The sequence below is a fragment of the Scyliorhinus torazame genome, chromosome 5, assembly GCF_047496885.1.
Source record: "Scyliorhinus torazame isolate Kashiwa2021f chromosome 5, sScyTor2.1, whole genome shotgun sequence".
NCBI classification, from domain to species: Eukaryota; Metazoa; Chordata; class Chondrichthyes; order Carcharhiniformes; family Scyliorhinidae; genus Scyliorhinus; species Scyliorhinus torazame.
The window spans coordinates 141,851,589-141,866,540 of NC_092711.1; the positions used below are offsets into that span (position 1 = coordinate 141,851,589).

Consider the following 14,952-nt stretch of genomic DNA (forward strand, 5'->3'; position numbering starts at 1 on the left):
CCGGATGAAACCCACGCACACACGGGGAGGATGTGCAGACTCCGCACAGACAGTGACCCAAGCCGGAATTGAACCTGGGACCCTGGAGCTGTGAAGCAATTGTGCTATCCACAATGCTACCGTGTTGCCCTGGGACCTCTCTGACTTTCAATACTCTTGAGGGTTCTACCATTCACTGTATATTCCCTACCTGCATTAGACCTTCCAAAATGCATTACCTCACATTTGTCCGGATTAAACTCCATCTGCCATCTCTCCGCCCAAGTCTCCAAACAATCTAAATCCTGCTGTATCCTCTGACAGTCCTCATCGCTATCCGCAATTCCACCAACCTTTGTGTCGTCTGCAAACTTACTAATCAGACCAGTTACATTTTCCGCCAAATCATTTATATATACTACAAACAGCAAAGGTCCCAGCACTGATCCCTGCGGAACACCACTAGTCACAGCCCTCCAATTAGAAAAGCGTCCTTCCATTGCTACTCTCTGCCTTCTATGACCTAGCCAGTTCTGTATCCACCTTGCCAGCTCACCCCTGATCCCGTGTGACTTCACCTTTTGTACTAGTCTACCATGAGGGACCTTGTCAAAGGCCTTACTGACGTCCATATAGACAATATCCACTGTCCTACCTGCATCAATCATCTTTGTGGCCTCCTTGAAAAACTCTATCAAGTTAGTGAGACACGACCTCCCTTTCACAAAACCATGCTGCCTCTCACTAATACGTCCATTTGCTTCCAAATGGGAATAGATCCTGTCTCGAAGAATTCTCTCCAGTAATTTCCCTACCACTGACGCAAGGCTCACCGGCCTGTAGTTCCCTGGATTATCCTTGCTACCCTTCTTAAACAGAGGAACAACATTGGCTATTCTCCAGTCCTCCGGGACATCACCTGAAGACAGTGAAGATCCAAAGATTTCTGTCAAGGCCTCAGCAATTTCCTCTCTAGCCTCCTTCAGTATTCTGGGGTAGATCCCATCAGGCCCTGGGGACTTATCTACCTTAACATTTTTTAAGACGCCCAACACCTCGTCTTTTTGGATCTCAATGTGACCCAGGCTATCTACACACCCTTCTCCAGACTCAACATCTACCAATTCCTTCTCTTTGGTGAATACTGATGCAAAGTATTCATTTAGTACCTCGCCCATTTCCTCTGGCTCCACACATAGATTCCCTTGCCTATCCTTCAGTGGGCCAACCCTTTCCCTGGCTACCCTCTTGCTTTTTTTGTACTTGTAAAAAGCCTTGGGATTTTCCTGAACACTATTTCCCAATGACTTTTCATGACCCCTTCTAGCCCTCCTGACTCCTTGCTTAAGTTCCTTCCTACTTTCCTTATATTCCACACAGGCTTTGTCTATTCCTAGCCTTTTAGCCCTGACAAATGCCTCCTTTTTCTTTTTGACGAGGCCTACTATATCTCGTTATCCAAGGTTCCCGAAAATTGGAGTATTTATCCTTCTTCCTCACAGGAAAATGCCGGTCCTGAATTCCTTTCAACTGACACTTGAAAGCCTCCAAAAGAACCCAATCTAGGTTCTTCATTTCCCGCCTAATATTGTTATAATTAGCCTTCTCCCAATTTAGCACATTCACCCGAGGACCACTCTTATCCTTGTCCACCAGCACTTTAAAACTTACTGAATTGTGGTCGCTGTTCCCGAAATGCTCCCCTACTGAAACTCATTCGGGCGCATTCCCCAATACCAGGTCCAGTACTGCCCCTTCCCTAGTTGGACTGTTTACATATTGTTTTAAGCAGCCCTCCTGGATACTCCTTACAAACTCTGCCCTGTCTAAGCCCCTGGCACTAAGTGAGTCCCAGTCAATATTGGGGAAGTTGAAGTCTCCCATCACAACAACCCTGTTGTTTATACTCTTTTCCAAAATCTGTCTACCTATCTGCTCCTCTATCTCCCGCTGGCTGTTGGGAGGCCTGTAGTAAACCCCCAACATTGTGACTGCACCCTTCTTATTTCTGATCTCTACCCATATAGCCTCACTGCCCGTAGTCCTCCCGCAGTACAGCTGTGATATTCTCCCTAACCAGTAGCGCAACTCCGCCACCCTTTTACATCCCCCTCTATCCCACCTGAAACATCTAAATCCTGGAACGTTTAGCTGCCAATCCTGCCCTCCCCTCAACCAGGTCTCTGTAATGGCAACAACATCATAGTTCCAATAACTAATCCAAGCTCTAAGTTCATCTGCCTTACCCGTAATACTTCTTGCATTAAAACATATGCACTTCAGGCCACCAGACCCGCTGTGTTCAGCAACTTCACCCTGTCTGCTCTGCCTCAGAGCCATACTATCCCTATTCCCTAGTTCTCCCTCAATGCTCTCAGCTTCTGACATATTGCTCCCGTGCCCACCCCCCTGCCATACTAGTTTAAACCCTCCCGTGTGACACTAGCAAACCTTGCGGCCAGGATATTTATGCCTCTCCAGTTTAGATGCAACCCGTCCTTCTTATATAGGTCACACCTGCCCCGGAAGAGCTCCCAGTGGTCCAGATAATAGAAACCCTCCCTCCTACACCAGCTGTTTAGCCACATGTTTAGCTGCTCTATCGTCCTATTTCTAACCTCACTGGCACGTGGCACAGGGAGTAATCCCGAGATAACAACACTAGAGGTCCTGTCTTAACTTTCTGCCTAGCTCCCTGAACTCCTGCTGCAGGACCTCATGCCCCTTCCTGCCTATGTCGTTAGTATCAATATGTACAACGACATCTGCCTGTTTGCCCTCCCCCTTCAGGATGCCCTCTACCCGTTCGGAGACATCCTGGACCCTGGAATCAGGGAGGCAACATACCATCCTGGAGTCTCTTTCACGTCCACAGAAGCGCCTATCTGTGCCCCTGACTATAGAGTCCCCTATGACTATTGCTCTTCTGCGCTTTGACCCTCGCTCCTGAACATCAGAGCCAGTCGTGGTGCCACTGCTCTGGCTGCTGCTGTTTTCCCCTGATAGGCTATCCCCCCCGACAGTATCCAAAGGGGTATACCTGTTCAAGAGGGGGACAACCACAAGGGATTCCTGCAGTGACTGCCTGCCCTTTCTGGTGGTCACCCATTTCTCTGCCTGCACCTTGGGTGTGACCACATTTATATAAATGCTATCTATGACACTTTCCGCCACCTGCATGCTCCTAAATGCATCCAACTGCTGCTCCAACCGAACCATGCAGTCTGTGAGGAGCTCCAGTTGGGTGCACTTTCTGCAGATGAAGCTATCCGGGACGCTGGAAGCCTCCGGAACCTGCCACATCTCACAGTCAGAGCACTGCACCCCTCTAATTGACATTGCATCAATTAATTAGTAAATTAAATTTAAAAGTTTTTTTAAAAGTTACTGTTAACTATATGTTTCCTAGCACTAGATTTCTACTATAAATGTGAAAGCTAAATACAGTACTCTCCGATCTCTGGCTTAGATACCCCTCTAAATTATAATTAAGTAATTATGTTTAATTAGTTTACCAATGGTTAATCTTTTTAATTTAGTGTAGATTCCCAACCAGCCAATCGGGTCACAGCTTTTCTATGATGTCACTTCAGTCTCCCCCCACCCCCCCACCCCCCGTGTCCCGTCCCCATCCCCCCGTCCTCCCGTCCCCATCCCCCCACACACAATTTGAAAAGGTAATAAAAGTAAAAATGAGGAAAAATCACTAACTTACCTTCTGAGGGTCTCAGATGCTCTCAGGTTCTCTCCCTGCTGATTAAAAGTTACAGGCCAGAAGAAAGAGAGAGAACAAAACAGGAGGGAAAAAGCACCTTCTCCCACTCTGCACCGAATTACCTCACTGCACCAAATTACCAAGTTCCAAATTCCCACTCTGGATGTGTCTCACTCACTCAGACTGTGTCTCCTTGACTTGCGCAGCGCTTACTGAGTGCGCTTTCTGTCTGTCTTTTATACAGACTTCAGGATGACTCACACTACTTAAACTTCAAAGAGAAGAATACAATGTGTACCTTTGTGCCCCTAAACTGGCCTCAGGTGACTGCCAGATAACTGCCTCTCAGCAATTAGGGTGGGGCAGCTTCAGCCAATCATACACTAATCTACACACTGCACTTTTAACTGAAAAACAGCAAAATTAGACTAGAAACCTCTCCCTGTCTCCAACATCTGTGAGTAAAACACTTTCTTTTCTCCCCCTTTCCATTTCTTTTCTCATTCTGACCTTCAATTTGTGACTTGCAGCAACTGAAGGGAAGTGAATCCAGGGAGGGTGGAGACTCTGGAAAGCTTGGCCAGCTCTCTCTCTCTCTTAAAGACATTGACATCCTTTGCTCCCTCAGCTTGACACATTTATTTGTCGAGACCCTCTCTGAAGCTCAAATACGACAACTATAAACCATCCATGAGCCCTGCCCCTGACCAGCCTGTAATATAACAGGGGCCGGTTTAGCTCAGTTGTTTGGACAGCTGGTTCGTGATGCAGAGCGAGGCTTCAATTCCCGGCTGAGGTTATTCATGAAGGCACCACCTTCTCAACCTTGTCTCTTGCTTGAGGTGTGTTGATCCTCAGGTTAAATCACCACCAGTCAGCTCTACCCCTTAAAAGGGGAAAGCAGCCGATGGTCATCTGGGACCTTGGCGACTTTATCTTTAATCGAACAATTGAATCCACTCGACATAATCCTCACCGATTCCGAAGCCTCGAACCGTATGCACCAGACAATTCGACTCGAGCAAAAGCTTTCTCTGCATTGAAGGAGATCACCAGCCCATCCACTGTGTATTTCTGAAAAGCCTGAATCACATTCAGCAACCGTCCAACATTGTTACTGGAAAACCCTTATAAACCCAGGTTCCCCCCCTCCCCCGTACGATTGTTGGAAGGATGTCCTCCAGCCTTCTCGCTAAAACTTTAGATCGTAATTTGAAGTCAAGATTCAAAAGAGATATTGGCCAATAAGAGGCACACTTTCTGGGTCATTCAGAATCAAAGAGATATTAGCCTCCCGAAGAGTCGATGGCAGCATCCCTGAGTCAAAAGAGTGACAATACATACCCATCAATGGGTCCAACAACAAGTCCTCAAGCCCCCTATAAAAATCACACCCACAGCCATCCGCTCCTGGTGCTTTACCCAGCTGCAGCTCATTCATGGCCTTTGAGACCTCTTCCCTGGAAAGGGGAGCATTAAGAGGCTCACACTGGCTTTCTGAGGCCTCCGTAAGCTTCAGGGAAGAGAATAAATGCTCCATATCCAGCAACACTTCACCAGACTTCAGAGACTTTATAATCCTGCATAGAATTCCCCAAATCCCTGTTTATCTCCTCTGTCCTCACAACCCTTTTCTCTCCCCCAAGCCGCACAGAGGGAATTGTTCCAATGTCGGCCTTTTTCTTTGTCAAACAGGTCAAGTATTTGTTCGGTTTATTCCCAAACTGGTACAACGTCTGCCTCGCAAACCTTTCTCGACCTGCTGCATCAATAGGGAGTCCAAAGCCACTCTTGCCACATTAACCTCCTTCAGCAATAGCTTATTCGAGATCTCCTTATAATTCTGCTCGGCCTTCGTGAAACAAACCCCCAGACATTGCTGGTTCTTCAGCATCCGAGCATAAACTTTACATGTCTCCCATAAAATGGAGGGGGAATACCAGGGGTCGTGTTAATCCAAAGGAAAAACTCAAACTCGTAAATTAAGTATCTCTTATCAGAGAGGCAGCAAACCTCCACATTCTCGACCTGGGGGTGAACTTTCGAGTAGAATTCCAGAGAAACAGTGGGATGGTCCACAATCGATGGTCACAACGGTGCAAGAGGACACCAGGTGTAGGATCGTCCTTGACATAAAAATGTTGTTGATTCTAGTATGACATTGATGTGGGGCTGGAAAGAAGGTAAAATCTCTGCCCCTCTGGTGCAAAGTTCTCCAAACATCCACATAACCCACCTCCTCACAAGTAAAGGCCAATGCCCTGGCTTGCGGGGTGGGGGTGGAGGGGGGGTGGGGGTGGAAGGGGGTTGGGGGGTCCTGGTAACCAGGAGCTTATCTACCAGCGGATTTAAGGGACAGTTGAAGTCACCAACCACAAAAGAGTTAGTTGAAGCTAACTCTGCAAAATCCACAAAGGCCTTAGTAATGAACTCCGGGGAGTAATTCGGGGATCCATAAACATTCATTATTGAAGCAAAATCTCCATGCACCGAACCTCTAATGATCACCTATCTATCTCCTTTGTCCTTGGTGCAGGTTTCAACCTTCAAAGGGGTATTTTGATTAATAAGGATTGCCACATCCCTGCTACTTGATGAAAAGGAGATGAAAAAACCTGCCCCACCCAATCCCGCCTCAATTTAAAGTGTTCCTTATCATCCAGATGAGTTTCCTGTAATAAAGCTATGTCGACTTTCTCCTTAAGAAAGGAGAGGATAACCATAGATTTGAGCCAGGGAAATGGGATTGGAAATTTTAGGAGATGGGATTGGAAAGGAATTAGGACACTAAAAGATTTATTTCTTGGGGGTCGTTTTGCAGGATTGAAGGAGCTGAGAGCGAAGTATGGGCTGGAGCAGGGGGAAATATTTAGATATATGCAGGTTCGAGACGTTGCCAGAAAGGAGATACAGAGCTTCCCAGTAGAGCCAGCTTCCACATTGCTGGATGAGGTGCTGACGACAGGGGGACTGGGGAAGGGGTAGTATTGGTGGTTTACGGGGCTATTTTGGAGGAGGAAAAGGCGCCTTGTGTATTGATGTTTGCCCTATGTATTGTTCTCATGTATGGAATGATCAGTCTGAACTGTACACAGAACAATACTTTTCACTGTATCTCGATACACGTGACAATAAACAAATCCAATCCTCACCATTGAGGTGATAGTATTTCTAATCAGTAAGGCTACTCCACCCTCTCTGCCATATTCTCTGTCCCTCCTGTAAACTTTATAACCGGTGTATTTGGTACCCAGTCCAGACCATCCTGCTACTTGTTTTTGGAACTGTATTGAGTTCCCCTGAGGCCTTCCCCTCCCCCTCCATTTGTTAGTTTAAAGTCTTTGTGACCTCCCTATCTATCCTTTCCGTGAGGACACTGGTCCCAGATCGGTTCAGGTGGAGACCGTCCCAACGGTACAGATCCCTCCTGTCCCAATATTGATGCCAGTGCCCCATGAAATGCTTGATGCACTAAGCGTCAAGAACCACAAAGACATGTGAGACTTTAACTAAGGCTTTAATACACTACATCGGAAGCTAACCTGACACAGACGACCCCAGACAAAATGGGACCTGGTCACAGAAGTTGGTCTTATACTGAACTCCCGGGGGAGTGGCTAAGGCGGAGCTCTCTGTGGCCAGGTCAGGTTACATACAGGTGACCGAACCTCTACAGAGCTACAGTACAATACACAGTACCATACACAGGATTACACGGCCACGTTACACACAACTATTATATAACTATATACAATGCTAGGGAAGTACAGTGGTGTATCACCACAGTGACCTCCCTATCTATCCTTTCCGTGAGGATACTAGTCCCAGATCGGTTCAGGTGGAGACCGTCCCAACGGTACAGATCCCTCCTGTCCCAACATTGATGCCAGTGCCCCATGAAATGGAAGCCCTCTTTCCTGCACCACACCTTTAGCCACGTGTTTACTTCCCTAATTTTCTCATCCCTGTGCCAAATTTGCACGTGGCTCGTGTAATAATCCAGAGATTATATCCTTTTAGGGCCTGTTCTTTAATTTTGTTCCTAGTTCCTGATTTTCCCCAAACAGATCCTCTTTCCGAGTCTTGCTGATGTTGTTTGTCCCAACGTGGACCACAGCAACTGGATCCTCCCCCTCCCTCTCCAATATCCTTTGAAGCTGGTTGGAGATGCCCCTCACCCTGGCACCGGGCAGGCAACATACCATGTGGGACTCTCGGTCCTGCTTCCAAAGGATGTTAGCAGTTCCCCTAGTTATAGAATCCCCGACAACTACCACTTCCTCCCCCCGCTTAAATGGCCTCCTGCACCAGGGTGCAGTGGTCAGATAACTCATCCTTCCTACAGTCACTCCTCCGATACCCTGCCCCTCCGAGTCCGCTCCCTGGAAACTCGGCTCCATCCATCCGAGTCCCCTCCCTGGAGACTAGGTCTGGGGAATAGGTATTGGAGACGAGGTATTGGGGAATGAGAGGAAGGAATTTTCACAGAAACTAGAATTCTCTGTTCTGAATTTCTATCCTGTACTGAGTGTTGACTTTTGTAAACTCCTTTTACAGATATTACAAGAGGAGGAATTACAGACAAATCTCAATTGTCACGTCTCGGTCTTACAGAGTCACTCGATACCTTGGAATCTGAGTATCATCGGCCTTTGAATCTAGAAGGAGAAATGTTTGCCCGATCTGTCGGCATCAAAAGATTTTAACCATCAGTGTGACTGGAAAAGCACCGAGACACACACACCCGAGTGAGAGTGTTCCAGGGGACTGACTGTGGAAAGAGTTCAAGTCTCTGTCCTCGAGGAGCTCCCGCCGATGGCCACTGTCTACGCCGCTTTCGGGGGTTTACCGTGTTTTTTTGCACCCCTCCTCCCCCCCCCCCCCGATTTTCGGCGGCCTTTGGGGCTGTCCCGGGCGTCCAGCCGGGCCGGTTTCAGAACCGGCGAGGAACCCCACGCGAGTGTCTGGCGGCCGGAGCTGAGGTGTCGGGCCCGGGACACACGCATTTGGAGCAACGGGGGTGGAGCCAAACTGAGGATGAGGCGGCAGGCCCGAAGCCAGGGCGCAATGTAGTGGAGATGTTCCACACCGGGTGGCTCCCGCCAAGAGTGTTTTTTTTAAAGAAGTCGGAAGTCCGGTCCCAGGGGACGTTTTGAGGAATATTCAAAAAAACTTTTTTTTAAAGAAATTTTTGTTTTTAGATTGAAGAAAGAAAAAGAAAAATAATAAGTCATTAAAAGATGCAAAAAGGGCTCTCTGTCTGGGCCTGGGCGGGAATGGCGCCTCCTCGGGGTTGGCAGTGACTCACCCGGCGGCCTGTCCTCACTCTCCGGGTGTGGGGATGTCGGAGCCCCCCCCCGGGTGTGGGGATGTCGGAGCCCCCCCCCCCCGGGTGTGGGGATGTCGGAGCCCCTCCCCCTCCGCTGTACCACGAGCGGCAACGCCTAGAGCTCTGCGCCCTCCACACCCTCAACAACCTCCTGCAGCAGCCGCTCTTCACCCAGCAGCAGCTGGACGGGCTGAGCTGGCTCCCGACTCTCTGGTGAATCCACATCGCAGTTTGTTAGGAACCGGGAACTATGATGTCAACGTCCTCATGGCCGCCTTGCTAACTCAAGGTCTCGCTGCGATTTGGTGGGATAAACGCAAGTCGCTCAGCAGCTTGGTGCTGTGCCGGGTCCATGGCTTCATCCTCAACATTCCCTCCAACATGACGCTGGGCTTTGTCTCACTCCCCATCCAGCACAAGCACTGGGTGGCAGTCAGGCAAATCAACGGGGCCTACTACAACCTGGACTCCAAGCTAAAGGCCCCGGTTCCAATCGGGAATGAGGAGGAACTGAGGAAGTTCCTGCAGGACCAGATCACCCAGGATCCCTCTGAGCTGCTGCTGGTGGTGCCGAGGGAGGTGGAGGAGGACGGAAGCTGGCTGCTCGCTCCCTGAACGTGAGACGCGGGAGATCGGACAGCGGGAGCGGTGAGGGGGGGGGGGAAGGTCTCGCCGCCGATGGCGGGCTGACTCAGACCTCCAGCTGAGATGGATTAAGCCAGCGTGCTGGGGAGGTGGAAAAAATAATTGGAAACTCTAAATGTATTTATAAAAGAACTTGAAATGTTTAAAGAGACAATATCAGCAGGACTGTTATTGAATCATTGCCTCTATCATTTCCTATATTGCTCCATCGTCACATAGTTTAAGTTCCTTGACCAGACTGAAACAAACAGGAATGGGGTTTTAATACATAATATTATGCAATGTTGCTTGATGGTACAGTTAGAACTCAGCTCAATTCCTCGAGGTCACTCTCTCATTGGGAATATCACATCATGAAATAAAAGAATTATAATGTTAGGGGTGAAAATATTCACACAATGACCTGAGTATAAGTAAAAAAAGCAGTTTATTATGTCAGAATTCTGGGAGGGAAGGTCTCAGACTCCACAGCCTGTGACAGCACCTTCTCTCACTTGAGCTAAAGCTCACATGGGATAATATACAGATTCAAGGGGCGGAATTAGTTGTTTTCTCATTTACATACAATCAATCAACTATATTCACGTCACACTTTTTACATGCAGTCAATCAATTTTCCTGGCATACCCAATTATCACATATATGGTTAAAGTGGCTGTTGTCTTACCCGCCCCTAACTTCATACAGAAGTCATTCAAAACTAACTAATGTGCCCTGTCTACAGCCTTAGACCTTGAGCTTATCAAGGATACATTGCAAGTCTTGTTCTGTGAAGCTGTTATCAGCGGCTGTTGGGACACTCTCTATACATACCCACGCTTGGGTCTCATGAGACAGTTTACAGGGAATGTGGCTTGTTCAGCCATTTTATATCACAAAATAGCTAACAGCCATTTTGTGTCTTTTCTGATGTTAACAGCATTGTGTATACACTATCTATTTCTACAAATTGCCTCTTCTAAACATGCATCTAAGCCAATGAGTACCTTTTGTTTCATCAGAACTATTTAAAAGTAATATGGGAGCACAGATGTAGTTACAGTGCCACCTATAATTTATATCATAGTCCAGTATCACAAAATGACCTCCAACACTTCCCCCTTTTGGTCATGGAAGATGTTTACAGAACTCCAACCATATTCGGGTGTCCGACCAGCCAATGTTGGAAACGGGTGCGGAGGCAGATGTTGTAACCTTCGCCTCGTTGATCGCCCGAAGGCAAATCCTGATGGGTTGAAGAGCAGCCTCTCCACCCTGTGCCCTGGCGTGGCGGGGGGACCAGTTGGAATTCTTGACTCTTGAGAAGGTTAAGTTTGAACTGAGGGGAAGGATGGAGGGGTTCTACAATTCATGGGCATTATTCATTATGCACTTTCAAGAACTGGATAACATTGAACATTAGTTGGGGGTGGGGGAGGGTTGGGGGAGGGGGGAGGGGGGCTGTGTGTGTTAATGGCGACTATGGGTGATTCCTGATTCCTTTTTGTCATTTGTTTATGTAAACATGCGGGCTAATGTTTGGGGTTTGGTGGGAGGATGGGATCATTGTTATTGATATGGGGATTGACATATTTGTTACTGATTATTGTTGGGTGTAAATCTGGGAGAAAAGAGGAGAATAAAAAAATATCTTTTTTAAAACTCACTCTCAACATTTTTTATCACCCAAATGTACTGGGGAGTTAAAATTGGATTGCTGCCAAACGCGTATTATATTTGTTTTGGAACAGACTGACCTAAACATGGGTTACTTACTTTCAAACCTATCTCTTAAATCCAAGCGGTTGGAATTTTATTTAAATCAGAGTTTCACATTAGATGAAGTTTAGTTTCCTATCCAAACTAATTGTAAACATTTTTTTAGAACTAAACACAATAAAAAACCTCTTATTAGCATCTCAAATGGAACAGTAAATTCATTTGTTACATTTTTAACTATAACTGTGGCTAACTCGCCAGAACAAGGGAGGGGAGAATATATGACTGTAATGTTTAGGGCAGCCTCCCCCTTGGTAATCGCAGGAGGAGCTGTACTTGTCCTTATCTACTTGCTCTGAAAGGCCTTGGTTTAAAGTTTGCAAAAATGCTTTTTCACAGACGGAGTTTTCCTTTGAGACACAAGCCTGTATTTCGTTTCCAGCTGTCCAGCTGAATTGTTTCATTTTATCGCTCAGTTTCCTGTGTCTTCAGGCAGGTAAAGTGACACCATTGCCATTCCTCAGCAAATTTGTGTTCCTTCAGGATTAGTCTTACCCTGTGGGTTTACTAAATTTCTCTCCTTTTCCTTCAGTTCTCAGTATCTATTGGTTCTGGCCACAGGGAGATGAGGCTCAGTATCCTCGGCCCAAGGGCGATTGGTGATTGTGTTTTATCCACTGGGGCGGCCCCACCCTATCTGCCCAACTGTGTTGCTGCAAACTGCAGCCACCGGCTGGACTGGATTGTCTCATTCCTTTGTCTAATTATTCACTAAATATAGGCTGCTCAGAATTATTACCCCTTTTGTTCTCTAAACTTCTTCTGACCCATCCGCCAGCTTTCCTGTCCCCCAGCCGTAAGGTGTGGGTCCCAACCATCTTTCTGCATTAACTGAGATTGATGTTCCGCTGTGAACCCTGTGATGGAGCTCACGGCTCCTCAATCAGAACCCGGAACATTCTCTTTCTTTTTGTATTCGGCAATATTTATTTATTTATTTTCTGATGCGATGGAGAAAGAAATCTAACAAATAGACAAAGGGAAAGAAAATGCAGTGAACTATGCGGCTTCAACTAGACACTCGAGTGAGCATTGGCCCACTTGCATGGCTTCAACAACCTGTGCAGCTTCAACCAGATGCTCGAGTGAGCGTTGGCCCACCTCCGCGGCTTCGAATCCGTCAGTCACGTTAGCGTGGCTTCAACCAAAATGGTCCGCCTGCGTTCATTCCCTGGTGCGCGGTTTCAGATAGACACGTGAATGAGTGTCAGTCACGCCTGTGCAGCTTCGTCAACGTTGGTCACGGCCAGACATAGTGTTAGAGTTAGGAGGGCCAGGCACGGCGAGGATCACCGAGGGTACTGGGCGCAGGGGTGGGGGGGGGGGGGGGGGGGGCACCACGCCACCAGGAGTGGGATAATGTACAGCACAATAAATACCTCTTTGCACAAACATTATGACATTATGATGCCTCTGTCACTTTCTTCTGCAATGCAGGCTGACCCCTGGTCCCTTTGCCCATCTCTCCAGGCATCCCACCTCCCCCCACCTGACGTGGCACCCACCCACCCTCTGGCCGTGGACGTCCCTGAGGCTCTGTCCCATCCCCTGGGTTTGCGGATGCTGCGTGTATGCTCTTGTCTCCCGAAGTGTTCAGGCACAGTGTCCAGGCATCAAGGTTTGATTGCAATGCTAGGCAATGACTCCCACATGCTACAAGGCCTGCCCACCCACGGGAATCCTCTTGGCATCTGTGAAGGGCTCACGATTGCCAGTTCCCTATCAGCAATAGCCTTCAGCCACACAGCCAGAGGCCTCAGCAGTCGGTGGGGTTATCGGTGGTCGTTGGGGCAGATGGGCAGGGACAAGGGTTGGCTCTGGAATGGGAACACATGATCCAGGGGTTGGCATGGTGGTGCCCATGTAGTTGCCACCCCCAGAGCCATCCTCACCCCTTGGCGACCCACCCCTGCAGAAGGTCCCCCACCCCCCGAGTACTGGGGCAGCATGCCCAGCGCCCCCGGGCTCTTTGCCTGTGAGCAAAGATGGCTACTCACCTCGGCTCACCACAGGAGTCCTTCTGCCTGGTGTTATGGGAGAAGTGTTTTCAGAACCTCAAAATGTATCATGGAGTTCAACCAACCTCCCCCTTTAATGGATTGCTGCTTTTGAAGCACGTGGCTTATTCCCCAGGTGTGATATTACAATTATGGACATGTGGTTTTTAACAGAAAACAATGTTTATTCTATGAACTCAACTTAACCTTTTAAATAAACATTGGATCCCTTAACACTCCTTATTTCAAAGATAACCCCGAAAATAATACAACACGAAATAATCCCTCAAAATGTTCCTTCAAACATCCAAAAGACTTCAAACCTTCAAAACAGTAACACACCAGGTCACAGAATATATATATTTTCTGTTGGGTGGGAGAGATATATCAGCTTGGTTGACTTGAGCTCCAGCACCTTGCTTTTCTTCCTGCAGCTCTCTGGAAACACACAGACACGTCCAAGCTGCTTTCTCAAACTGAAACCAAAAGCAGAAGTGAGCTCAGCTCCTCCCTGTCACATCACTTCAGTAATATGATCAGCTTAATCTGTTAAAGGTTCATTTCTTAAAGGTAATCTCACATGACATTGGTTTCAGCTTTTCAAAAGAAATACTATTCGGCGCCAGTGTGAGCACTTGCTGAAGAGGCCGCTGAATGACGGGAGGCCATTGGATCTGGGGTAGCTCTTGTTAATTTTATAGAAATGGGGCTGAAGTGGTGATAATTGGCTTCTCACCTCGCTACGGCGAGATCCTGATTTCACCAAGGGGAGTGGGCTGGTTGCATCGCAAACTTTTTGGCGCCTGCCGCGGATCTCGTTATGGGCATTTCCCGCTGTTCAGCGTCCTCGTTCCTCTTAATCGAGAGCGCAACGAGGCCGGAGAATCGCGCCCATAGTCTATAGTGTCAGCCGTGGCTCAGTGGGCAGCTCTCTCATCTCTGAGTCAGAAGGGTGTGGGATCACATCCCAGTCCAGAGACCTGAGGACAAAAATCCAATCCAACATTCCTGGTCCCAGCACTGAGGGAGTGCTGCACTGTCAGAACAGCATTTTTTCAAATAAGATGTTAAACTGAGGCCCTGTCTCCCCCCCCCCCCCCCCCCCCAGGTGGGTGTAAAAGTTCCTCCAGCCACTATTTTGAAGAAGAGCAGGGGAGTTATCCCCGGTGTCCTGGTCAATATTTATCCCTCAATCAACATAACTAAAAACACATCATCTGCTCATTATCATTTGCTGTTTGTGGAAACTTTGGATACTAAGGGGCAATTTAGCGTGGCCAATCCACCTAAACTTTGCGCATCTTTGGACTATGCGAGGAAGCCAGAGCACCCAGAGGAAACTCAAGCAGACACGGGGAGAACATACAAACTCCACACATCTCTCATTACTTTAGACATGAATACAACAGAACTGTTTCTTACTATCCCTTTATCTGATTCTATATAATCCCTTATTTATGGTTTCAAATGTTGAGGCTAATCAGAGCTTGAAGGTCTCTCTTGCCAGTACATTTATCCTCATTGCACAT

At 47.7% G+C, this 14,952-nt stretch overlaps 1 pseudogene; it reads left to right on the forward strand.

The window, feature by feature from the left end:
* Positions 1 to 9,055: 9,055 nt before the first annotated feature.
* On the forward strand, positions 9,056 to 9,776 carry LOC140422701 (josephin-2 pseudogene; annotated as a pseudogene).
* The last annotated feature ends 5,176 nt before the right edge of the window (positions 9,777 to 14,952 follow it).